The sequence below is a fragment of the Eumetopias jubatus genome, unplaced genomic scaffold, assembly GCF_037043125.1.
Source record: "Eumetopias jubatus isolate StellerSeaLion01/CBP00866 unplaced genomic scaffold, mEumJub1_p1.0 scaffold_12, whole genome shotgun sequence".
Taxonomy (NCBI): Eukaryota; Metazoa; Chordata; class Mammalia; order Carnivora; family Otariidae; genus Eumetopias; species Eumetopias jubatus.
Window position 1 is genome coordinate 105,362,444 of NW_028274818.1, and position 27,164 is coordinate 105,389,607.

Below are 27,164 nucleotides of genomic sequence, written 5' to 3' on the forward strand. Positions count from 1 at the left end.
GTTTGCTTCCTCGGGATAGTCTATCTTGGTAGACTTCAACGCCCTGATTCCCTTCATCTCAGTAGTCATTAATGGAGCAACTAAACTACTTCTTGTGACAACTTTTTTTCTGTATGGTGGAGGATACTAAATAAAAGAAGGGAATTTATGAGATGTAGTCTCTGCTTTCTAGAATCTTACACTGGGAAGAGAAGGATTGGGAGGAAAACTAGCAGATTGCAATACATGCTCTACTGGAGGCAAACAGAATTACAGGAACATGGGGGCAGGCAGAGTCCGTCGTTCCATCTAGATGGGCCTGAGGAAAGTTTGTGGAGGATGTGGTATTTGAGCTTGCCATTGCATTAGTGGATGGAAATAGGCAGACGGGTGATGGGTTTGGAGGGCATTTTAAATAATGGAAATAGCTTGAGTGAAGGCTTAGGAGGGGAACAGCACATGGCATTTGTTGGAGGAGAAAGGGGGATGATACGGGGTTTTGGGTAATGGGATCATAGTCTTAGTGGGAGAAGCTATAGTAGAAGACGAAGTATTTATTGGAGCCCATCTGCTTGGTAAATATCCTCTTGCCATTTACGTATTAATTTTTATATCAATATCATAATGAAAATGTAATTAATATATGATCATAATTTAAAAATCTGTCATGAGACAAAAATCAAGAAGCAGTATATATGGTGGTTGAGAACATAGATTTTGATGTTGGATGGCCTGGGTTCAAATCCCTGAGTAGCTGTGTGATCTTGGGCAAGTTACTCAGTCTCTCTGATGCCTCACTTTCCTTGCATATCACGTGCAGATAACAATAGTACTTACACGTTTATTGCAATGATGAAATAGCTAATAGGTAAATTAGTGCCTGGCATATAGTAGCATGGTATATGAGTATTAGTAATTATTATTCGTAGTAATAACAGTATTAGTTAATACTGAGAAGGATTGGATCAGTGTTTCTGTAGATTATATTCTTGGTGTAATTTTGCATGGTTGAAATTGTAGCATCCCAGGCCTATAAATGCATACAGAGTCTCACAGCAGAATTTTCACTGGAATGAAAAATTCTTTTGGAGAACTTTTGTGCTTTGCGTTATAGCTGTCTGGTTTTACTGACAGCTTCCTGGGATATAGCTGACCTGGGAAGGTTGGTTGGCTGTGTACTTACGTGTGTGTGTGTGTGTGTGTGTGTAATGGAATATTATGGGAGAGAATGAGGTCTTCTAGGGCACCTGGTGGCTCAGTTGGTTAAGCGACTGCCTTCGGCTCAGGTCATGATCCTGGAGTCCCGGGATCGAGTCCTGCATCGGGCTCAGCGGGGAGTCTGCTTCTCCCTCTGACCCTCCCCCCTCTCATGCTCTCTCTATATCATTCTCTCTCTCAAATAAGTAAAATCTTTTTTATAAAAGAGGTCTTCTATATCAGTAAAGCATTTTGGTTACAAGCAACAGAAACGGACTTCAGCTAACATAAGCATAAGGGAATTTATGGAAGGTTGTTGGGAACTCGTAGAATGGCTAGAAGGTTGGGCACCAAACTTGAGAAAAGACAAAAACTAAGGTATCTTGGGTGGCCAGGAGGCACAACAGCCGTCTCCTAGGCTAGTGGCCTGGTCTTGGTGTATGTAGTGTTGTCGTCACTGAGATTTGGGACACCTGCCTCCCAGCCGTTCCTGGTCTCCTTGTGTAAATGCCCTGTTGGAATAGCAAAAAGATTGGCGATGGTTAAAGTGCCTGGCTGTAGGGATCAGAATGCCTTGTGGCACAGCTGAGTAATGAGATGCCTTGTGGCCCTTAAACATTTTATAGAAGGATGTTTAATGACATGGAAACCGTTCACACGTTTTATTAAGCGGAAAAAGGCAGGTAGCAAAACTGTGTGGGTTGGATCATTGTATTTAAGAATTGGATGAAGAGCTACAATTATTCCTCCTGGACAGACAAGCACAGAACTATTGCCTGCTTTGCCCACGGTCACTCAACCAGTAAGTAGAAGAGGCAGGACCTGAAGCTGCAAGTTAGGCTCTAGAAATGGGCCCTTCGCCACTTTGTGGCTCATTTTCTGACATACACAGAAAGGCTCTATATGAAAACAGTAGGAGAGATTATAGCTAGGTGGTGAGATTATGGGCGCTTCTAGTACTTACTCGGATAGCTCTGATGAGCATGTGTTGCTTCTATAGTGACCAAACTGATGAAGTTATTGTAAAAATGGAAAGGTTTGGAATACATTTCTTCCAATAGAAAAGTTGTGACCAGAGGTATTCACTGCAGATTTTTTTTATGTAATAAGAAATCCCAATAATCACCTCCATTAATAGATGAATTTCCTCTGAACTTGTACGTGTTATGCAGTGTATATTTACCATTAATTGGACAAGTGATTACCATCATCAAAACCAGAAAATGTTATGGGGATTTGAAACTGTGGTTGCTGCATTTTCAGGATTACATCAGAGCATTGATAGAAGAGTTTGTGTTTTAAATGGAAGATTTAAATCTGTGAAGCTTTTTAAGATTTGTGTTTGTCACGTCTTGGCATGAGTTTCTCGTTTGTAGTCTAGTTATGAAAAGATTCTGGTTTCCATATGTATACTTAAAATGCTCTGAGTCATGGATCCAGATGAGTAATAGACCTTATATCTGTATTAGATTTCTGCTTTGTCATACCTTCACATGAAGCCAGTGCATTTCTTTTAGTACCTGCAATGGCAAACACGTTGAATGGGCAAAATCGCATTCATTTTAGGTATTCTTCCCAGTGTTTTTTAATTAATTTTCAGAAATGACTGTATTGGAATGCAAATGTATGTTTGATTTCACAGGATGCTTAGGAAAAGGGTCCACATGTGTATGCACACGGGCATGCATGTATATATGGTGCTGTGAGTGGTGTGTGCACATTGATTGTGAGATGCACCGTTATGGGCACCCTTAGAAGAGACGAAATGCTGTAAATTAAACAATGACAGAGCTTTCTTTTTTTTTTTAATTTTTAAATATTTATTTATTTATTTATTTTAAAGATTTTATTTATTTATTTGACAGAGACATGGTGAGAGAGAGAAAACACAAGCAGGGGGAGTGGGAGAGGGAGAAGCAGGCTTTTCCCGCGCAGCAGGGAGCCCGATGCGGGGCTCGATCCCAGGACCCTGGGACCATTACCTGAGCCAAAGGCAGATGCTTAACGACTGAGGTGCCCCCCGCCCACTTTTTAAAAAAATTTTTTTAAGTAGGCTGCACGCCTAGCGTGGAGCCCAACACAGGGCTTGAACTCACAATCCTGAGATCAAGACCTGAATTGAAATCAAGAGTCAGATGCCTAACTGGCTGAGCCACCCAGGTGCCCTAGCAGAGCTTTCTTACTATCTTTCATTTTTATTTATACTCTTGCAAGGGTAACTTATTTAAGTATAGATTTTTATCATGTACTATTCTTGTGCATTATAATGAAAAAGTAAAAGCAAAACAGATGAAAGAATTCTTAAAATATCTTCATATTCAGTGCCCATCTCTCATGAATTAGCTATTTGACTAGAATCAAAAATATTTGTGTATTTCCACATACTGTGTCATAAATAATGTTGACAGTGCACCTTTTTTAGAAGAGTTCGCCATTCTTGGGGTGCCTGGGTGGCTCAGTCATTAAATGTCTGCCTTCGACTCAGGTCATGATCCCAGGGTCCTGGGATCGAGCCCCGCATCGGGCTCCCTGCTCAGCGGGACCGACTCCCCCTGCTTGAGCTCTCTCTTTTGCTGTGTCTCTCTCTGTCAAATAAATAAATAAATAAATAAATAAAATCTTAAAAAAAGAGTGGGCCATTCTTAGCTCTGTAAGTTTTTAAAAACCACTGTATTCAGATACAGTCTACACACCATGCAATTCACCCATTTAAGTGTAAAATTCAGTGGTTTTTTGGTATATTACATTATTAATTTTTAAAAATTGTAAAATATATAACAATTACCATTTTAATCATTTTTAAATATACAATTCAGTAGCATTAATTCTATTCATGATGCTCTTGTAAGTGTCACCACTCTGTATCTCCAAAATGTTTTTTTAATCACCCCAAGTTCTATAACCATTAAGTAATAACCATTAAGTAATAACTGCTCATTTCCCCCTTCCCCAGTCTCCTGGTAGCCTCTCATCTACTTTTTGAATGAATTTGCCTGGTTTAGATATTTCTTAAAAGTGGAATCATACGGTATCTGTCTTTTTGTGTCTGGCTTCTTTCAACTTAGCTTAATGTTTTCGAGGTTCGTTCATGTTGTGGCATGTGTCAGTTTCTTTCTATGTTATGACTGAATACTACTTCATTGCACGGATATACTATAATCTGTTTATCCATTAATCAGTTGACGGACACCTGGGCTCTTTCCACCTTCTGGCTATTATGAATAATGTTGCAATGACATGGCTGCACAAGTATGTATTTGAGCCCCCACTTTCAGTTCCTTTGGGTGTATACCTAGGAGTGGAATTGCTGGGTCATATGGTCATTCTGTGCTTACCTTTTGTTGTCTCTCTGTTTTAATGCTGTTACTTTTGATCTCCACACATGTACAGGCAATGACAGCTAAATCCCACCTGTCATTGGCTGATTGTAAGATGCGTCTTGATTTCAGAGAGGTTAAGACACAGGCCTTAGAATTGATTAAGTATTGTATTTTGGTATTTCATAAAGCTGGATACCTTTAAGGAAGTGGTGGGTCAGCATGCCTCTCTTAGAAGATTTTCAACTGAATATATTCTTAAAAATCATTTGTAAAAAATACAAGTTCTCTGTTATACAGGAATACATCTTGTTCGTATAGTATTTGGGGCAAAACCCATGAAAATATGAAGGAAAAAAATAACTTGCCCATTCTCTCTTTCTCTTAGAAATACTGCTATTAATCTTTACTCTGATTTTGTTTCTCAGTTAGTTTTCCAGGCATACGTGTTTTAGTTTAATTCTTCATCTTTAGGATCCCTGACAAAAGTCATATATATTCAATTTTGAAGTTACAGTAATATTTGCTGTAGAAAGCGAAAGCTGTCTGCTTGTTGCTCCCCCCCCCACCCGCCCCGTGCTCTTGCCCCATTAACCCATAAGGTAACTTGGTATATGAGTTAGAAATAGGAGCCTATAGATTTTGTTCTTTGCCTATATCAACATTTATTACTATCATTTTATTGTCATTATATTCCATTCTCATGGGGTCATACTAACATTTTCTAATTTGTTTTTCAAATTAGAAACAGATCTACTGTATACATAAAGAGAGCTAACGATGTCATTTTATTTTATCCTTAATTAAAATTTTTGTTCTTAAAAATTGAATACCTGCATATGGTAATAAATAAAATAATAAAGCAGTACAGAAGAGATTTGGTTGAAAAATTGACAATACCTTTTCCTGCCTTTCTTCAGGCCCCTGAGTTTCTATCTTTAGTTCCTTCGGTAACTCCAGATAATACAAATATGCTTCTCAGTGTTTACTTAATTTTGCAGAACAACGTGACCCTGCTGTGAGAACTTTCAGGTTTGCCTAGATTCTGTTAAAAGGTAGCTGGCACCTGAGTTCTTATTTTCCATCACTGTCCCCTACCCGCTTTGTTTATACATATCACATCTGCTCGTCAGACCAGCACATAGTCCCTGCTCCATTACTGAATTTCTGCCAGACCTGTTTTTCCCTGTTCCTTGGTTTCTTTCACCAGCGAATCCAGGAATTTACCCACCCTACCCCCTGCCACCATATAGCATGCCTTTGTTATAATATTGATATGGACCGTAGTAGGTAAATTCTCTTTCAAAACTCCTCTAAGAGACAGATGTGTGGGATGTTAGTACTCTGTACAAAGAATAGAAAAATATTGAGATGATTCCATTAAAATGTTAGTGCAATTTTAGAATAAGATCTAAAAATGTCAAGTTCCTGTTTATAGAAAATCATATTTTGCCTGTATTTTGTGCAGAGTATAGATTTAAATGGGATCAAAATTCATAATCCTAATATGTTCCTATAAAAGGAGCTAACTTATGATTCCCTGTCTTTATTTCAAGTACACACCATGAGATACGTAATTTTTATTCCCCTCCACCCTCCCCAGTATCATATTAAAATAGTCCTTAAGATTGTCTAGACATGGGAATGCAAACTAAGAAAAACGAAGTTACTGTATATTTTTGTATATATTATTTTCCCCCTTTAATGTGAGATCAAAATGTTTGGATCTTTAGATGTTGAATTCCCATTTGTATTACAAAAATTGATTGCACATCGTACAATAAATATATCTATTGTGGGGGCACCTGGGTGGCTCAGTCAGTTAAGCATCTGCCTTCGGCTCAGGTCATGATCCCAGGGTCCTGGGATGGAGCCCCACATCGGGCTTCCTGCTTAGCGGGCAGCCTGCTTCTCCCTCTCCCTCTCCCTGCCACTCTGCCTGCTTCTTCTCTCACTGTCTCTCTCTGTCAAATAAGTAAATAAAAATCTAAAAATAAATATATGTATCTATTGTGTTTCAGCTTGAGATTTAATTGTGCATGTCTCCTGTAGTGTATTCATTTGTATGTTTAAACCTCCACTCAAATATGAGCCAGGAACACCATATCTCAGCTTTTAAATTAGTGGAAACGGCATGTTAGCATTGCTGGAACATTCTTATCACTACTTCCCTCCCTGCCTCCTCGCCAGTTTCTTCAGGACATAATAATAGCATTGCTCCTTAGGCAGCTGACTCTTGATTTCAGCTCAGGTCATGATCTCAGGGTCCTGGGATCAAGCCCCATGTTGGGTTCCATGCTTAGTAGAGAGTCTGCTTGAGGATTCTCTCTCTCACCCCCACCCCCTTCCTCTACCCCTCCCCCTGCTCATGCTCACGCTCTCCTTCTCTCTCAAATAAATAAGTAAATCCTAAAAAAAAAAAAAAAAGAATCAGGTTCATAGGTAACTTCTCAGGAGATTGAACTGAGCTCTAAAATGAAAATAGATGGCAGGAAAATTTGAGCACGGTTAAAAATTGGATACCTCTTCATCTAATTATTAAAAAATAAAAAGGTCTAAAAAAATCACTTTTCTAAGTAAAGGGTTCTTTTGCCTGCCAGATTTATCTCGAGCCTTTGTTTCTTGGATTTGGGTTTAAGATTTGATGAGTATTATCTTGTATCTCTCTTTGAATATTCTTTTAAAAAATTTTTAAGATTTTATTTATTTGAGAGAAAGAGTGAGTGAGAGAGAGCACATGAGCAGGGGGAGAGGGAGAAGCAGGCTCCCCACTGAGCAGGGAGCCGGATGTGGGGCTAGATCCCAGGACCCTGAGATCATGATCTGAGCCGAAGGTAGACGCTTAACCGACTGAGCCACCCAGGCGCCCTGACTCTGGATATTCTTGTTGCTTTATGAGTCTATCTACATTTCTTCTCCACTCCACATCCTGTGGTCTTCCTTGTCTACGAGTTCAGTCTCAGTTTGATCATTGATAGAATGTGTCTGGTAGTAACTTATCAACTATTTCTGGGAGCTAATGATTGTCGTTCTAACAAAGATACAAACCTTATTCAAATAAATGTGCTGCTTTTCACACATCACCTGGGAAGGCTGGATATATATTTCTATAATGTTTGGCTCAGAACTTGCAACTGCATTTTTAAATTGAGGTGCTTATTGCTCTCTTCCTTTCTTACTAGATAAAGTACAACATCTTTCCAGCACTAAATTCATAGATATCCTGCCATCTGGCCTGTTGTTAACCTCACTGTTTCTAAGTGAACATTTGAGTACGTTAACCTTAAAAATAAAACAGTCATTTGTTTTACCAGCAAAAATAGTTTTATTTGGTAATAACAGAATTGCAGTTCAGGACAAGCAAGCAATGATAAAACCGTAGGCAAGTCCAACAAAGGACAAGAATGTTATTTTATGGAGAAGAATGAGGAAGTTGAGAGGGGTTGTTTTGGACAAAAGTCCAATGGAGAAAAGCAGGAGTTCAGAGTGATGACAGTTTCTCATTGGCTGAGTTGCCGGGAGGATCCATTTCTTGCAGGGGATGCAATGTTTACATTTCAGTGTCAGGGCCTGTAATTGAGGATTTTTTCCTGTTAAGGTTTCTTCTGTTAAGGGTCTGTAATTGACACTGAGTGGTATGTCTCCACCTTCGAGCCTCCCCTCCTGGCATCCTGAGTCCACTTTAGCCGTGTTTCCCTTTAGTAATTTTCACAAGTATTTATAAACTTCAGTTATTAATAATGATCCTAGACTAGTTGTTTAAAATACAAGGCAGAGACTCATTTAGTTTCAAGCATTGTTTACTTCAGTTCCTCAGAAACCATTCTGGTTCAGTTGTTAAAGCTCACGTTTTCACCATGTACTTTTCCCCCTTTGGTGTTAGCCCACATGCCCAAAGAGCTCTACACTTCATAAAAACAGAGTCTGTTGATCACATTGACGAGATTAACCTGACGGTTTTAAGATCAAAACGATCTTACTGTGTATATTTAGAAAGAGTATAACATGTTAGTATTATTTAAGGGTAAAAATCTTCATAGAGTGGTATCTCTATGCTGTTCATCCCACCCTTGTGACGATGTTTTGATTCAGTATTTTTCTGAATAATTTTTAAGCTGATTGTTAATAGAAGAAAAAATAACCTATGGATGCAGATGCCAATCAGATTGATAAACAGGTAGGTACAGTCTCAAACATATATACGGGTGTAACAGCTTTATTAATATACCACAAAGTTTACCCTGTAAAAGTATCCAATGCAGTGGCTTTTAGTGTATTCACAGTGTTGTGCAACCATCACCACTATCTTATTTTAGAACAACTCTTTCTTAAGTTTTTATTTTAATCACCCAGGGCTCGTCACGACAAGTGCGCTCCTTAATCCCCATCCCCTGTTTCACCCATCTCCCCACCCCCTCCCCTCTGGTAACCATCAGTTCTTTATAGTATAGAGTCTGTTTCTTGGTTTGTCTCTCCCCCCCCCGCCCCTTTGCTCGTTTCTTTCTTAAATTCCACGTATGAGTGAAATCATATGGTATTTGTCTTTCTCTAACTTACTTCACGGAGTGTTATACTCTCTAGGTCCATCCACGTTGTTGCAAATGGCAAGAAAAAAACAGAACGTTTCACAAATGTGCGTGTCATCCTTGTGCAGGGCCATTCCAGTTTCTTTCATTCATTCATTCATTCATTCATTCATTTTTTAGAGAGAGTGAAGGTGCATGGTGGGGGAGAGGGGGAGAGCGAATTTTAACCAGGCTCCACGCCCAGTGCGAGCCCCACTTGGGGCTTGATCTCACAACCCTGAGATCATGACCTGAGCCGAAATCAAGGGTTGGATGCTTAACTGATTGAGCCACCCAGGTACCCCAGTATCGTTCTGATTGTAGTATATATGCTGCTGAAGTAAGCCCGAACATTTTCATTACTCTGAAAAGAAACCCTGTACCCATTAGCAGGCATTCCCCATGCCCCTATCCTGAGCCCCTATAATCACTAATCTAATATTCTGTCTATATGGACATCATCTGTTCTGGACATTTCATAGTAATGGAATCATACAATATGTGGGTTTTTCTTTCACTTAGCATAGTGTTTTCAAGGGTCATCCGTGTTGTGGTATGTATTCGCACTCCATTCCTTTTTATTGCTGAATAATATTCCGTTGTATGGGTACACCCTATTTTGTTCTTTCATCAGTTGATGGACATTTGAATTGTTTCACTTTGGGGCTGTCGTAAATAATGCCACTGATAAAAATTCATGTATCAGTTTTTATGTAGACCTGTGTTTTCAAATCTCTTGGGAATATACCTAAGTGGGGGAATTGCTGGGTCATATGCTGCTCTGTCTTCAACATTTTGATGAACTGCCAAACTATTTTCCAAAGTGGCTGAACCATTTTATAGTCCTACCAGTAAAGCCTAAGTGTTCTGATTTCTCCACATCCTTACCAGTACTTGATATTGTCGTATTTATTTTAATCATCCTAATGGGTGAGAAGTAGCATCTAACTGTGGTTTTGATCTGCGTTTCTCTGATGACTAATGATGTTGAGCATCTTTTCATGTACTTCCCATTTGTATGTTTTCTCTTGAGAAAAATCTCTTCAAATCCTTTGCCCCTTTTTTAATTGATTGCCTTTTATTACTGACTTTTAGGAGTTTTAAAAACATTTTTATTGAAGTATACAATGTTATAGTAGTTTCCGGTGTACAGTAATTCAGTAATTCTGTACGTTACTCATTGCTCACCATGGTAAGTGTAGTCACCAGCTGTCACCAAACAACATTATTATAATATTATTGACTGTATTCTCTCCTGTACTTTAAATCTCTGTGACTTATTTTATAACTAGAAGTTCATACCTCATAATCCCCTTTATCTTTTTAAAAAATTCTTTTTTATTATAAATAAAGATATCTATATCTTGTATCTCTGTAGATAAAAGGGATTGTAGGACTTTTTAATATATTCTGTATACAAGTCCCTTATTAGATATTTTCCAATAATTTTTTTTAAAGATTTTATTTATTTATTTGGCAGAGAGAGACACAGCGAGAGAGGGAACACAAGCAGGGGGAGTGGGAGAGGGAGAAGCGGGCTTCCCGCCGAGCAGGGAGCCCGATGCGGGGCTCGATCCCAGGACCCTGGGATCATGACCTGAGCCGAAGGCAGACACTTAGCGACTGAGCCACCCAGGTGCCCCTATTTTCCAATAATTTTGAAGTATTCTCTAGATTCTTTTTACTTGATAGTATCCTCAGAAACACAAAACTTTTTAATTTTGATGAAGTACAGTTTATATATTCTTTTTTTGTCACTTAGACTTTTGGCATCATATCTAAGTAACCAGTACCAAACCCAAGATCAGAAAGACTCAGGCCTATATATTCTTTCTGTCAGAGTTCTATAGTTTTAACTCTTGCATTAACTTTGCATGATCTATTTTGAATTAACTATTATGTACAGTGTGAGGTAAGGCTCCAAGTTCATTCTTTTGCATGTGGACATTCAGTTGTCCCGGCACCATTTGTTGAACAGACTATTCTTTCATTAAATTATTGTGCACTCTTGTCCACAACCACGTGACACAAATGTAAGGGTTCATTTGTGGACTTCCAGTTGTATTTCATTGACTTACGGATGTCCAGCCTTATGCCAGTCCCACATCATCTTGATTACCTTAGCTTGGTTGTAAGTTTTGAAATTGTAAGTGTGAATCTCCATCTTTGTTCTTTTTCTCTCAAGATTGTTTTGGCTTCGGGGCGCCTGGGTGGCTCAGTCGGTTAAGCGGCTGCCTTCAGCTTAGGTCATGATCCCAGGGTCCTGGGATCGAGCCCCGCGTCGGGCTCCCTGCTCAGTGGAGAGTCTGCTTCTCCCTCTCCCTCTGCCTTCCTTTCTGCCTACTTGTGCTCTCTCTCTCTATCTCTCTGTCAAATAAATAAATAAAATCTTAAAAAAAAAAAAAGATTGTTTTGGCTTCTGGGTCCATTGAATTTCATACAAATTTTAGGATCAGCTTGTCAATTTGGGCAAAACAAAACAAAACAAAAACAACAAGCCCCCCACCCCACCAACAAAACCCCCCCAAAAAAACCCAAACCTGAAAAAAACCCCAAAACCCAGCTGGAACTTTGAAAGGGAATGCATTGGGTAGATGCCATCTTATTTTAAGTAGTCTACTAAGTCTTTACTATTGATTGCATTCAACTTCTGGAACAGGTTGCGGTTATTGGGAGTATGCGTTGAAGATTTTATCTTGGTGGATAAATCAGTGCACTTCCAAAATTAGATTATTTGGAGAAACACTGAACTGGCACAATCTATATATTGAAGCCCTTCCTTGGTTTCATTGTTAAAAAGGTATATGTGGCATCCTCTGGTCAGCATATTGGCTTTGCAGGTTTTTTCAGAACTCTTTCCACCAGTGTTTTGAGATGAGTGAAAATATGATAACATGAAGACAAGGAGAATCTGTGAGAACTCGGGTTCTTCAGGATCTTAGCTGTATATTAGAATGGTGTGAAAGGTACTGGTAGTTTTAGCAGAGGTAACTGGTGTTGTGGCCGCCACTGCCCCCGTCTTGAGGATGGAATTGTCTTCGAAAGCAGGAAAGCCCTTTGTAAGAAATTTAGGTGTTTTCCCGTCAGGTCAGTGCAACATTGTTCTATTGCTATGCATAAGGCACTGAGCTAGCTGCCATGGGGTCGGAAATTAGAATAAGACCTCCTTGGACTATTTCAGCAGCCTCCAGATAGATCAGTCTTCCTGCCTCCTTCCTGCCTCTTCCCATTCCTTCTCACTTTCTACTCCAGTGCCAGAGTTTATAGCTCCCTAAAAAAAGCCAATCTGATCCTGTTTGGCTCCTTATTGCCCACAGGGTAAAGTCCGAATTCCTGAGCAAATGCAGGTGAGACTTTTTCTAGTCTGGCCCTATCTCTTTCTCTTCCTCCTAAACCAAACATCCCGTAGGAGCACACTCTTGGCCCTGAATGCATCATGCCTCTCCAGCATGTCCTTGTCCACGTTCCTTGTCCACATGGAGTGACCTCCCCCAGAGCCTCCTGCTTGGCAGGGGCTAGTCCTCCTTTCTCATCTTCCTATATAGCAGGGTCCGCACAACCTTATTTGTATTCTACGCGTCCTTGTCTTTGCTGCTGCCGAAGGTGAGAGGCAGGGACTCAATCCCCTCTCTCTCTCCAGTGGCCCAGGGCCTGGCCAAAGCAATTCTTAAATGTTATTTTAAATGAATGAGGTAGAATAGCTGCTCAAAGGACCTGATAATCTAATGAGCTGGGAAGACGTTCAAGACTGAAAATCCCTCATACATGACTGGATGGAAAGCCGTGTATTACGCGGCTAAACTGCAGTTTCTCTGGACCGGGTATGGTACAAATAGAGATCTGCCCAGTGTTACTCAGCCACAGAGCTTAGTGTTCCGTGCACTTTCTAGGCACACTGTGTGTGTTTTCTGTGGCTATCCTTTGTTCAGTAAAGCTCCCAGCAGAGTATCTGTGCGACTAGGGGGCTGATGTGTGGTGACACAGGACAGAAATATGCATCAATTAGTGGTGAAAACAAGAAAGTAGACTGTTGTGTATTAGCGGCCCAGTCATGTCCTATCAGGTTTTTAGGAACTATTCCGTCTATGTTGTGAGACCACCCGGCACACCGTGTTTGCTTATTATCTAGTTTTGGTGCACATGTTTATAAACAGGGGGCCTTCTGATGCAGTTGCCCTTTGTAATGACCAAAAGATGTTCATTTGGGACTGAACTAGTATAGTTTCCCTGGCCCCACCTCAGTTTCTTTACCTTACTCAAAATAAGGTAATTATCTGTTACAGTTCAGATCTGAGGATCAGCTTTATCTCCTGAATAGAAGGGGAAGAGGGTAGATTCTTTTCTTTATTCTTATAGTAAATTTAGCTTTATTGTATAATGACTTTATAAAATTCACTGGTTGGAAACGTTTTTGTGTTTTAGTCTATGTATGTTTTAGATAGAGGCGTCTTGTGACGGTAACAATGAAAATTGTACTGGTGGCTAACTCAGGTCTTGTCTGAAGAGACCTTTACTCCATCTTTGTTCTTAAAGGGTACGTTTTGCTGGGTAGAGAGTTCTAGGTTAGCAGTTATTTTCTTGAAGATGTTCTGTTGTCTTCTGACTTCCCCCATTGCTTTTGAGAAGTCCATTGTCAGTGCTTGGAAATGAGTAATCATTCCTTTTTTGTAGCCCCGTGTAAGATTTTTCTTTTTGTTTATTATTTTCTGTGGTGTCACCGTGATATACCCCCATGTGTGTTCCTTTTATTTATTCTGCCTGGGCTTTCCGAATTTATGGGTTGATGTTTCTCATCACTTCTTGAAAATTTCCCAGCCAGAATCTCTCTCATTGCTGCCCTGGCCTCTCTCAACTCTCCTCTCTCTTAGACTCCAGGTAAACTTAACATGGAGTTTCTCACTGTAACTGTTTATTTTGCCCTTTTTCTAATTTCTTAAGGTATAAAGTTGGATTTTTCATGTGCATCTTTTCTAATAAAAATGTGTGTGTGTAACATTTTATGGATAACTATCGTGACCTCTGGTTATTTATTTTAAAAGGTGCAAATTTGTTTTTTGTGTATTTAATCACAAGAAGCTAGCTAATGGAGATTTTTTTTTTTTCAGAATTCCTATTTTATTCAGTCTGATTGGAAACATAGCCTATTAAATAGCTTAAGTTGAAAATTTCAAGCCAGATTGGTTGGGACACCCTTTGGACATTGAGACACACAACAGAAGATACTTCAAACATTCTGTTATAGTTTTTCTTAGTGACTTAGGTTTGTTAGTGATGTTTGAGAAATTGTAGAAGTGCAGCTTAAATTAGAGTTAGTGGGTATTGATTTCTTAATCTTAATGTGTTTACCTAGTGGTGGGTCCCCTGCCCACTTTTACAGTATGGGGTATCAAGTCCCAGAAAGTGACTAAATTTCAGTTTTCAGATATGACCCCACTGTGCCCTTTACTTTAGAAAAATAGAGAAAAAATTTCTAAATATCCTTCTAACTACTGCTTTAGCTGAATTCCACAGATTTTGATATGTTAATTTAAAATTTTTCTTTCAATTCTAAATGTTCTTTAATCTCCCTTAAGACGTTCCCTTTCACCCATGAATTATTTACAAGTGTGGTGTTTACTCTTCACGTGTTTAGCGATTTTCCTGTTGTCTTTTTGTATTGCTTTGTAGTTGAATTCCGTTATGATCAGAGAACATTACACAATTTCAATTCTTTTATATCTGTTATAATTTTTTTATGAAGGTTCCATGTGTGTTGAGAAGGATGAGTCTACTGCTGTGCTTGTGTGGAGTGTTGGAGAAATGTCAGTTTGATACAGTTAGTTGATGGCACTCGGTCCTTTCTGTCTACCAGTTCTGTCGATTACTGGGAGAAGTGCTGAAGTCTCCAGCTGTAATTTTGGATTTTTCTCTTTTTCTTTTCAATTCTGTCAGTTTTTGCTCCCATGTGTTTTTGAAGCTCTGTTGTGAGATGCATACATATTGAGGATTGTTATGTCTTCTTGGCAAATTAACCCTTTTATCATTCTGGAATGTCCCTTTTTATCCCCTCTGGTTTTCTTTGTTCTGAAGTCCACTTGTCGAATATTAATGGAGCCATGCCAGCTTTTTTATGATTGGTGTTTGCATGATGAGTGTTTGCGTGGTGTATCTATCTTTTCCCTCAGGTGAGTGGCAATTTTCTTCGTCCTTTGTATGCTGAGTAATTTTGGATTATATCCTGAACCTTTTGAATGTTCTATTATGAGGCTCTGCATCTTGTTCAAATCCTGTGGTGAGTGTTGATGTGTTTGTTTAGCAGGCATTGACCTAGTTGGGTTCAGGGTATATGTTCCAAACAGCCTTCTGTGGCTTGTGGTTTCAGTTGTCAGTTCTGTGTTCATAACCTTTGCAGTGTTGTCTCTGACTTGTGTGCCAGTGGTGGCCACCTGGAGCTTGGCCAGTGGTCTACTCCGTAGTTCAGGTGTACTGGACGTGTGTACTTCAAAGTTATCACTAGTGGTCCAGAATCAGGGCTTGATATTTTCTTGGTCACCCAGCTCATACAAAGCTGGACTCTGTCTCAATTCCTACCCCCAGCCTGCTGCCTTTTAAGGGCTAGCCCAAACTGAGATACCCTTCGCCAGGACCCTTGGTAGTTAATACCTATTAACTAGCCCTCATCCCCCACAGTCCTGAAAGGACACCTCTTAGCAAATGACTGCAGGGCAAAAAGCAGCTGGACTTCTTCCTTCTCTCTAGGGCAAGTACTGACTTGAATCTGGGTTCAGTACATACTCACTACCGTGTTAGCTATTTGGGGCTTTTAGGAAGACACTTTTCGTATTTCCCTCAGCTTTTATGGTTTCGAGCAAACCGACTGACCTCTTCGGCCGTTACCAGGGGCTGGAAATACAGTGTTTAGTATTCTCCACTTTGTGAATCAGAGGTTGTTATGGATTGGGTTTTTGACCCTCCTGTATTCATATGTGAAAGTCTCAGCGCCCCCTGTACCTCAGAACGTGGTTTCCCATTTAGAAATTGGGCCATTGCAGATGCAGTTAGTTGAGATGAAGTCATACTGGAGTAGGGTGGGCCCCTAATCCAGTTATGGCTGGTATCCTTATCAAATGGGGAAATTTGGATGCAGATGAGCAGAAAGGGAGGATGCCGTGTTTACATGAAGGTAGAGGTTACGAGATGCATTGGCAGTTCTCCAAGGACAGCGGAGAGTGCCAGCAAACCACCAGACGCTAGGAGAGATTCTCCTTCAGAGCCCTCAGAAGGAACCAACCTTGCCGGCTCCTTGATCTCGGATTTCTAGTCTCCAGAAACGTGAGACAAATTTTCTGTGGTTTAAGGCCACCCAGTACCTGGTACTTTGTTAGGGCAGCTCTAGCAAACTGATGAAGAGATGTTCGTTTCTCTTAAGTTGAGATCTTTAAGAAAATTAGGTCCTGAAGTTTAAGTACCTGGCCCATTGCCTGTACATAGTAGGTAGGCGCTTGAGAAATAGTTATCATTCTTTCTACTATAATGGAATATTTATGTTCCTGAAAAATCTTGCATTCTGCAAATCATGCACTAAAAATAGTGTCTTATAAGAAAAATAAGGTGGTGGGAGATCTCTCAAAATCTACACAGCTTGGTAGCTACTAGCAAAAGTAATAATTGGTACCTCAGGCGATTACCTGGACCACTTAGGTGAATATCTCAGTGTGGCTGGACATTGCTAAAATGGGTACTAAAAGGACAAGCACAGCAAAGTGGAAATTCTAGCAATGCTTGCATTGGTGCATGGATAGTGTTTTCAATGAGGAAAATGTCTTCAAGAGCAGCCCTTTATGTGAGGAGAAAAGAAAGCAAACTCTTTAGCTTGGCATGAAATGGTTTTTGCATGAGAATTTTAGGAATGAAATTGCAAAAACTCCTCAAAATTTGGGTCCCTTTTCTGCAGGGCTCTGGCGATTTGGTAATAATCTAATGTCATTATAGGCAGTTTGCTTTGTTGTATTTTACTGAATTTTGGAGAAGTAAATTCCAGGGCAGTCCTTGTTTTCAAAACACAATACATCTTTGTGGTGGTAGTACTGTCCGTATTCTCTCCTAATTGCTATAGCTAGAGCCGAAAACAGAAAGGAGGTTGGCTTGGCAAGGAGAGGAAAGGAAATTTGACAGTTATTGAGAATTCCAGGACTGAAGGCAGCTTTAAATTTGATTAATTCGTAATTCATTTTTGGAAATGTTTTCTGAGTATAGGGATTCCTAAGATTCCCAAAGCTTATAACTCTGGAAGTAGGAAGGAGCAGAGAGTAACAAGCTTGTTTTTAGTATGTAGCTTAGATTCCTTCACCTTTTCCAGCAGTAGGTTATTGGAACGCCATGTTTGGTCTAGCTTTTCTTCATTTCCTCTTGTTCTTTCCAATGCCAGTGGCCCCCCCCCCCCCCCAGCCTCCCACCAGTATGTCTGGTGGGCGGTGTGCTGGTGGCCATGGGAGTGAAACTGTCTGGGGAGGGTGTGTGGATAATTCCAGCCCTGACAGTAGGACAAGGCCTATACCGTTGATTCCTGTTATTCATGGTAGCTGCGTTCTGGGGAGTCTCCAGGAACACTGAGTTAGTGACCCCTGGTCCTTTGCTCCTAAGGAATACAGAATTTGGTTCCTGTGAACTTCCGGTCACATTTTCATCAACTGAGCCTGTTTCATGTGTGCTCCTGTTTAAAGACACTGTATTTAGTCTGTATTAATAATTAATAATAATGCTGATTCATTAGCATTTAACTTGTGGCTAACAGTGCTGTAAGTCATGCCTGATTGAAGCCAGTCTAATTACATGTATTTTTTTCTGCAAGGCACATCATAGCCTTCTTGAGCTTAGGAACACTAGGGGCTATTTTAAATAGCAAAATCACCAACAAAACACAAAAATGTGGAAAAGGAGTCCCTAAAATAGACTGCAAAAAGGATACTCATTTGTAGCATGAGCGTTGAAACAAGATGTTGCCTCGTTCAGCAGCTAGGAGTGTGTACATTGGGATACTCAAGTTTTTTGTTGCTTTGCACATGTCTGTGAATGACTGGGAAAGTGCCAGGAGTATTGATTTTAGGATTACAAATAAATTTTTAGAAAAGATTTTATTTAGTTATTTATTTGAGCACGAGAGAGGGAGTGAGCATGGCGGGGTGGGGGAGGGGTAGGAGCAGAGGCAGGAGGAGAGAGAATCTCAAGCAGACTCCATGCTTAGTGTGGAGCCTGACTTGGAGCTGGATGTTAGGACCCTGAGATCATGACCTGAGCCAGAAATCAAGGGTCAGACCCCCCAAACCGACGGAGCCACCCAGGTGCCCCACAAGTAAATTTTTTAAAAAGTAAACGCTACTCCCAACGTGGGGCTCGAACTCAGTGACCCTGAGATGGAGAGTCACGTCTCTACTGACTGAACCAGCCAGGCACCCTGGTAAATTTTACCAAGTAGGCAAATTCACAAATACAGAATTCGCGACTAATGAGGACCAACGGTTGGTTGGTCCTTGCACGACTGGGATTGGGTCCTGACCCCACCATGCAATACAAGTATTGTTATCTTAAGCAAGTTAACCTCTCTGTGTCTGTTTTCCTAGTTGTTAATTGGGGATAAATATTACCTATATCAGAAGTTAGTGAATTTAAATGAGTAAAGTTGCTCTCACATTGCCACATATACAGTTAAGTCCTTGATAATTAGTCGTGTTAGTAGTAATTAGTAAGTTAATACTGATAGCAACTATCTTTATTGAATACCTATTCTGATGCTCACGATGCTCACGATAACCCTAGAAAATAGGAAATATTATCTCTGTGGTACCGATGAGAAAAATGCGGGCCCAGAGAGGTTGAGTCGTTCGCTCCATGTTATCCATCTGCTAAGTGGTTGAGCTGCAGTTTGAGCCCAGAGCATGATCATTTTAAGTGAAGAAAGATTATATATGGCATCAGGTCCCTCGTGATCTAGCTGGGATCTGTACATCCGGGTGAAGGGCCGAGGCCATCAGGCAAAGAGGAGTGTGTGGGGAGGGCTGGGGCTCATGCTTCCTGCCCAGAGTGGGAGAGATCAGAGCAAGACAGCGCCTAGAGTGATCCACATAACAGGTCTTGGGCTGCAGAGGCGTGGAATTATAACATAGATTGGGGTGGAGGCCAAGGGACCTACCTTAGCTAGGGTTCAGCTGGCACGAGGACCTGGGCAGGGAACCCTTACAGCTGAGGGAGGTGATGAATTTGAGACTCTTTGGTCACCTTCGTAGCTGTCCAGAACTGGACTTGTAAAGAACAGCACTTACAGTTGCTTCTCTGTATGTCTTGCTGACCTTCCTAGGTCCTCATATCTATAGGAAAGTGAGCACTTGCGGAAAGTTCTTTGTTCCTTAAGTGCTCCAAATTACCGGCTTAAGAGGTGTTTTCCTCAGTCTTCCAGAGATGAGTCCTTTTTTTGGATGGTTCTGGAGAAGGGCTTCCCATATTCACACAGTTCGTGTTTGTAGGTGGAGTGAACTGGGAACCGTCCCAGTTCTCAGAGCCCTTAGGGTCTGGCGCTTTGGTAAGTAAAGGCCTCCCAAAAGCAGTTTCCACTCCCCCATCCGACAGTGACATAGAGATTTTTCTGAGCCAAGCCTCAGCAGAGTGTGGTGAATGCCCAGACTCTGAGAGACACATGGAAATTTTCTATCATTTTCTACTTGTAGTCTGCAAATGTTTTTCAGTAGACGACAACATGGCAATTTGAGAGGAATGCTTCATGGTGTTCTTGTGGGATGCTTATTTCTTACATCTGGTTCAAGTTCGGTGGATATGCATTGCATAAATTTCGAATTGTGTTTGTATTTAGCATCCATATAAATAAAGGAATAAGCCGTCAAAAGCCAGGGTGGTATTTTGGGGATATGTTTCTCTTCATGGATCCCCAAGAAACTTGGCCACTGAGGTTATTATGTATATAAAGTCAGTACTGTTATATATTTGGAGCAGGGGCCAGCAAGCTTCTTCCGAAAAGGCCCAGAGAGTAAATATTTTATGCTTTGTGGGCCATATGGTCTTTGTCACTACTCTTCAGCTCTGCCATTGTAGCCACACACACTGGGTGAACAGATAAGCATGGCTGTGTTCCATGTAAACTTTATTTACAAAAACAGGCAGGAGGCCCATTTACAAAATTTGGCCCACGGGCTATCGTTAGCCAGTCCCTGGTCCACAGCAAAGCTCTTACTTTAAGACCTTTGTAATTCCTTTGTAGGGTTAAACCCTAGCAGAATTTTATGTGTGCAGCATTTTATTTATCTATTTTTATTTTTATTTTATGTGTGTGCACAGCATTTTAAAATTTGCATTGTAACCTTGGGCAGTGAAAGTAACATTATATAGAAAACCTGTCATCGCTTATGAATTTTGCTCTAAGAAAAAGTTTGATCCCAGGATATTAAGTGTTTTTTTTTTTTTGTATTCTATTTTTCTTTTAATTTTATTTATTTCTGGAGAGAGAGAGTGAGAGAGTGAGAGTCCAAGCAGAGGGGAGCAGCAGGCTCCCCGCTGAGCAAGGTGTTTGATGCGGGACTCGATCCCAGGACGCAGGAATTATGACCTGAGCCAAAGGCAGATGCTGAAGTGACTGAGCCGCCCAGGTGCCCCTGTTGTTTTTTTTTAAGTAGGCTCCATATAGTGTGGAGCCCAATGCAGGGCTCGAACTCACAACTGTGAGATCAAGACCTGAGGTGATATCAGGAGTTGGACGCTTAATCCACTGGCGCCCCACCAAGATATTAGGTTTTTTTGTTTTTGTTAGGAAAGGAAAATTGAAATTAAATACCAGGAACTGTAACAGCTTACTCACATTTCACTAGTTTTTCTTCTGCTACAAATTGTGCATTTAATGATAAACTTTGAGGGTATTTAATATCTCAGGACAGAAGGCAGAGATTACTACTTAATTTTCCCCCTAAAATGCAGTGTATTCTCTCTCCCTTTTTCCATCTTTCCTTTCCTACCTGTCGCACATGTTGGGTTAGAGCAGCTGACTGTAGGAGGCTTGGATTTATGTGGGCAGACAAGATGGTGGGGGAGGGGGGTTGGTCCTGACAGCAAGCTGGGGTAGGTGGCTGTAAGCTGCAGGAAAGGGGGGCAAGCTGAGCGCTCTCAAGCCCTGAGCAACCTGTTTGACCCCGATGGTTGGTCCATCATGATGAGCGAGTAGAAGATCCATTTTGTAAGAGCTTTGTTTTAATGCCCCCTTCTCAAAACACGTGAGATTACACTCAGAACCCCGCACCACCTGCTCTTGGCCACAGAGGGTGACAAACATGTCACACAGTCACATGTTTGACTGCTGGGAAAAATAGTACACATTCGAGAAGCATCAACTATTATCCACCTGGTTTCTACCACCCCTTTCTAAACTGACTGTAATTTATGTTCACAAAAATCTTTTTTTATAGTTGCCAGTCTTCATAAATTCATGGGTTTTTTTTTTTTTCTTTTCAGGAAGTAAGCTCTTTTAAGAAGGCCAGTGTCCTTTAAGCATTTGTGATAATATAATATGAAGAATGAGCCCCTTCCTACCACACACACGTGATTTATTTGGAGATTTAAATTGGGCACAAAATAGTAATGTGATAAAAAAGGTCCATGTAGGTGGGTTTACAAAAAAGTTAACCCCAAATCTTATTACAGGTGAGTAACAGGCTGAAAACGTAGACCTCTCTGTCAGCGCAAGTGTTAAATTGTTCAGGAGATCAATGCTGGTTTACTTTCCGGTGTGATTTTCACGAATAGTGTAGAATTTTGGAAGGTTTTGAAGACAAAAAGCCCCAACGAATTGTATTTTAAAGATTCACTCTCTTATCAGTGTCTAGATCCTCCCTGCAAAATATGTTTGGCACATGGATCCTGGGATACGCCTCCCTCCCCCTGCCCGCCGCAACTGATTTCTGACACGACTTCCTCTTCATAAAGCAAAAGCCCACCCGCCCTTTGAAATTCAGCTTGTCTCACCCCCACAAAAACAAGCAAACACAGCCTAAGCCTCCCACAATAATATTGTTTCTCTGAATTCTGGTAATCTGTCTGTAGAGTTTGATTCCATTTGGCAGTGTTTGAGGAGCAAGATGTTAGTCCTAGATTTACCTCTGGCGTGGGTCTACTTTCCATGAGTTTAAAGTCTGTTTGAAGACTTATATAAGTAACTAATAAAAAATGTGACTTCAGGGGCGCCTGGGTGGCTCAGTCAGTTAAGCGTCTGCCTTTGGCTCAGGTCAAAGTCATGATCTCTGGGTCCTGGGATTGGCCCCTGCTCAGCAGGGAGTCTGCTTCTCCCTTCTCTGCACCATCTCCCACCCCCCCACTCTGCTCTCTCTCTCTGTCTCAAATAAATACGTTAAATAAAAAAAAACAAAACAAAACTGACTTCACAGGGCAGTACAGGATAGGGGATGGCTGATAGAGGAAGGGAGGCTTGAACTAGGCTGAGAAGCACAGATCTGGATGATGATGAGGAAGAGGCGGCGCTGGGGGGTGGGACCTCAGCAAAGGAGTTGGGGGGTGGGGTGGGAATGCGTGAGCCAAATCTAGGAGTGACCAGAGTGGAAGGGTTGGTGGTGATAAGACCAGAAAGTGAGTGGGACAGGATTCTGGAAAGTTTTAAGTGCTAGCTGCTAGGAGTTTATACTTTTTCTCCCTCTCTGTTTATTTTTGGGCAGAGTGGTGTGGGGCAGGGAGAAATTTATATTTCACTTTGGAAGTGGGATTAAGCTCAGAGGTTTATGTGTAGGGCGGTTTACATAATGAAGAGTGTTCTGTTCACTTATCCAACAAATAATTATTTCATGATTAAAATGAATTAGGGGAAAGAGATGCCAGAGCCTATTGTAATAATCTAGACATGAGACAAGAGTCTCCTGCATTTGAGCAGTGGTGCTGGGACTGCAAAGAATGGATTTAAGATACTACAAAAGACGAATTGATATGACTTGATGAGTAATTGAATGTGGGTTGGCAAAAGTGAGAGGCTTTGCACTATTGTTTGGTTTCTTGTTGATGCGTTTTGTTTCTGGAGTTAAACTATAAACTCTTTTGGAACAGACTCTACATCTTCTACTCTTTTTGTCATAGGTGGCCATTATCTTTTTATTCCTGTTAAAGAATTTATGTAACACGAATTATTCTCCACAGTATGCATGACATTTTAAACAATGGCCTGGAACTCACTAACAAGATAAAGCTAAGGCCAAAGGGTTTGCCTTATGAAAAAACCAGTATTGCTTAGTCTTCAAACTACTATTGTATTTTATGTTTTAATTGGGATATAATGATCATACCATAAATTTTACCCTTTAAAGTGTACAATTCAGTGTTTTTAGGATGCTCACAGAGTTGCATGATCATAACCAGCTAATTTCAGAGTATTTTCATCATCCCCAAAGCAAACCCCACGTACTTTGGCAATCAGGCCCTAATCACTTTACCCTCAGCCCCTTAGAGCCACTAAACACTTATTTTTTTTTTAAAAGATTTTATTTATTTATTTGACAGAGAGAGACAGAGCAGGAACACAAGCAGGGGGAGTGGGAGAGGGAGAAGCAGGCTTCCCGCCGAGCAGGGAGCCTGATGCGGGACTCCATCCCAAGACCCTAGGATCATGACCTGACCTGAAGGCAGACTCTTAACCAACAGAGCCACCCAGGCGCCCCAGCGAGTACTGACTGAGCACCGACTGTGTGCATGCACTATACTTGAGCCCACATCTAGCTCAGGAGACATTGGTTAGATATCATAGAGGACAGCATGCGGCATGAAGAAAGACCCAGAGGTAAAAAAAAAAATGCTATGTTGTCTAGAAACAGTTAAATGAACCATAGTTGGGTGGGAAAGTTGGCAAAGTAGATCAAGAGAAACTGTATCTTGTGTTTTGAACTCCAAAGAAAGCAGTTTGTAGGTGACATAGACCCTTCAGGCATTATCAAAAAGGATTCTGATAATGCTTTAGGAATAATTGGGCTTGAATCAACAGAGGAAGCAGGAATTTCAATAGAGAGGCTGTTCCAACAATTTTGACATAATCGTAGCAGTCATTAGGTGGTTTGCTTAATGGGCAGGTTACTTACTTGTCACTCTAAAATATACCTGATCAACATTAGAAAAGTAAACAGCAGAAGTTTTCTTTCCCCTTTCCCCTAGTTTAATATTATGGCCATCATGCTTTGTTTGAGACCGATTTCATAGGAGTTAATGTTTCCAAGCAAACCACCAGTGTGTTAACAATATCTTTGACATTGGCCTAGGGAAGTGGAGCATCTTTCCTTTTGATATAAATGGAAAAGTACAACATGCTAAGAATTTGTTCATCTACCTGGTAGGGTTTGTTCTCTCTCTCTCTCTCTCTCTCTCTCTCTCATCTTTATTGAGGTTTAATTCACATACTATAAAATCCACCCATTTAAGTATATCATTCAGTGGTTTTTAGTATATTCACAGAGTTGTGCAACCATCACAACAGTCCATTGTAGAACATTCTCCCCACCCCGAAAAGAAACCATCCCCACCTTTCCTATGCAACCACTAATCTACGGGAAAAGAAATTTAAAAACCGTTCCCTTTAAAGTAGCATAAACAATGAAGCAAGAAATTCAACAATAGAAGTGCAAGCCTTCTATGCTGAAAACTACAAGACATTGCTGAAAGGAACTGAAGAAGACCTAAGTAAATGGAAAGATGTCCTGTGTTTATAAACAAGAAGACCTAAGATGGCAGTGCTCCCCAGATTCCTCGACAGATGCCACGCAGGACCCGTCTTGCCAAATCCCAAGAGGCTGTATTTGCAGAATTTGACAAGCTGATTGTAAAATTCATATGGAAATGCAAGGGATCCGGAATAACCAAAACAGTCTTGAAAAACTAGGACAGAGTGGGAAACACCTCCCAACTTCAGAACGTTCTGCTGAGTGATGGTAATCAAGATTTTGGAATGTTACCCATGATAACGACAGATATATGTAGGTCAATGGAATGAGACTGAGTCTGGAAATCCACACATTTATAGTGAACTGATAATGACGGTGGTGTCAAGACCATTAGATGGGATGAAAGAAGGGTCTTTTCAGCAAATGGTGCTGGACAGATAATGAGAGCGATAAGGAGGTGGAGAAATCGGAACCTTCATGCACGGCTGGTGGGCATGTAAAATTGTGCGGCCACTTTGGGAGACAATTTGGCAGTTCCTCAAAACGTTGAACATAGAGTTACTCTGTGACCCCACAAGTCGCCCCCTATGTAGAGAGAGACCCAAGAAAATTGAACACGTAGGTCTGCATAAAACCTTGTTAGACGAATGTGCATTAGCAGCATTGTTCGCGGCAGCCCAAACAACTCCTGAAATGTGGTAATAACTGAAATGTTGGTTATCTGAGGACCAGATAAGCAGACGAGGCTATATCCATATAGCTGAATGTTACCTGACCACAAAAAGGAGTGAATTACTGATGCTTGCTGCAACATGAATGACCTTTCAGGATGAAACGTTGAACATTATGCTGAATGAAAGAAACCAGTCAGAAGATGTCACATATGGGGCTCCTGGGTGGCTCACTAGGGGGAGCATGCGACTCTTGATCTCAGGGTTGTGAGTTCGAGCCCCACGTTGAGTGTGGAGCCTACTTTAAAAAAAAATAAATGTTACATATGTATGACTCCATTTATACAACATGTCTGGCATAGGCAAATCCATAGAGACAGCAGATCAGTGGTTGCTGGTGGCTGGGGAAAAGGGGAATGGGAAGTGACCACTCATGGGTTGGGGGCTTCTTTGGGGGATGATTAAAATGTGAAATTAAATGGTCATGGCTGTACAACTGAATATACTAAAACCCACTGAATTGTAGTCATACTTTAAAAGTACGAGTTTCGTGGTTTGTGAAGTCTATCTTAACAGGATGGTGTGTATTTTAAAACGTGTGCTCAATGAGATACCACTACTTTACAATTTTTTTTCCATCCTCTAGTTAGAAGCAAGAGTTCCCTTTTTATTTTAAGTCATGTTTGTTTGCTTTTTTAAAAAATACAGGTTTCTCTAGAGTATTCTGGCTTCCTTGTGTTGTATGTCAATTTGTCACCATAATTATACCTTTTTAAAACAGGCTGTATTAGAGTCTGGTGCCATGTAGAGCTCGGCCTTCAAGGGCAGACAGACTCCAGATTTTCCTCCTACAGGCTCTGTGGTCTTGGGTAAATAACTGAAGCTCACCTAGCCTTGGTTTCCTTATCTTCTGTGAATACTAGGTAAAATATAATCTGTAAAGTGCTATTAAGAGTGTTTGGCACCGAGTAAGTTCTCTAAATATCAGAAATTGTTAGTTTTATAGTTAATAATTATTAAATCTACCCCTAGATGTGTGTCCACACCATGGTCATGGCTTCCTACAAAATCAAACCTAGAAATTTAAAAAATTTTTTTTAAACTTGGAAACTTTTTTAAAAAATTAATCTTATCATGTTTATTTCCCCCCCTGGTTTAAAAAGAAGATAAAGGGGGGGGGAGCACCAGTAATAGTTTAGATGGTCCCCTATCTGTTAAAAGGGTAGTCTCAAAAGTTCTTCTAATCCAAGATTCTACATACACTATGAGATTATTCTCCAGATGTTAAATGAATTTCTGGTCTCTTTCACATTTTCCTCCTTCCCTCTTCCATGTCTATTGTCTTTTCCTTTTTCTCTTTTTTTCTGGGACCTATGAGATTTATTTTTTTAAAAGCAATCTGTAAATAAATACATTCTTCTTCTGAAAGAACTCACATGGCAGGCTGAAGGCCCCCTAGTCGCCCTTTCCAAGCCTGGGGTTCTCCCTGTACCACCCTCAGGTCACCATGATTTACTTTTTGTTCATGTTCATTTTGAGTTGGTGGGGGCTGTCATCCACATGGTCAGTCAGCGATCCAGGCAGATGGGGGTTCTGCTGATCTGCTGTCTCATGGAGGCATGGAGATCTCTTAGCAGCTCTTCTCTACTTTGGCCCGGAAGTGACACTCACCACAGTCACATGGTCCCGGCCAACTCAAGGGAGCGGAGAAGTGTGCTCTTCCCTCTGTCATGAGGGAGAGGAGGACTAGAT

The 27,164-nt window shown here is 40.7% G+C and overlaps 1 protein-coding gene across 2 annotated transcripts in view; it reads left to right on the forward strand.

Annotated features, from left to right (window-relative positions):
* SMURF1 (SMAD specific E3 ubiquitin protein ligase 1) overlaps positions 1 to 27,164 on the forward strand; it is a 108,468-nt gene that overhangs the window by 31,780 nt on the left and 49,524 nt on the right. The gene's annotated exons all lie outside the window — the stretch shown is intronic.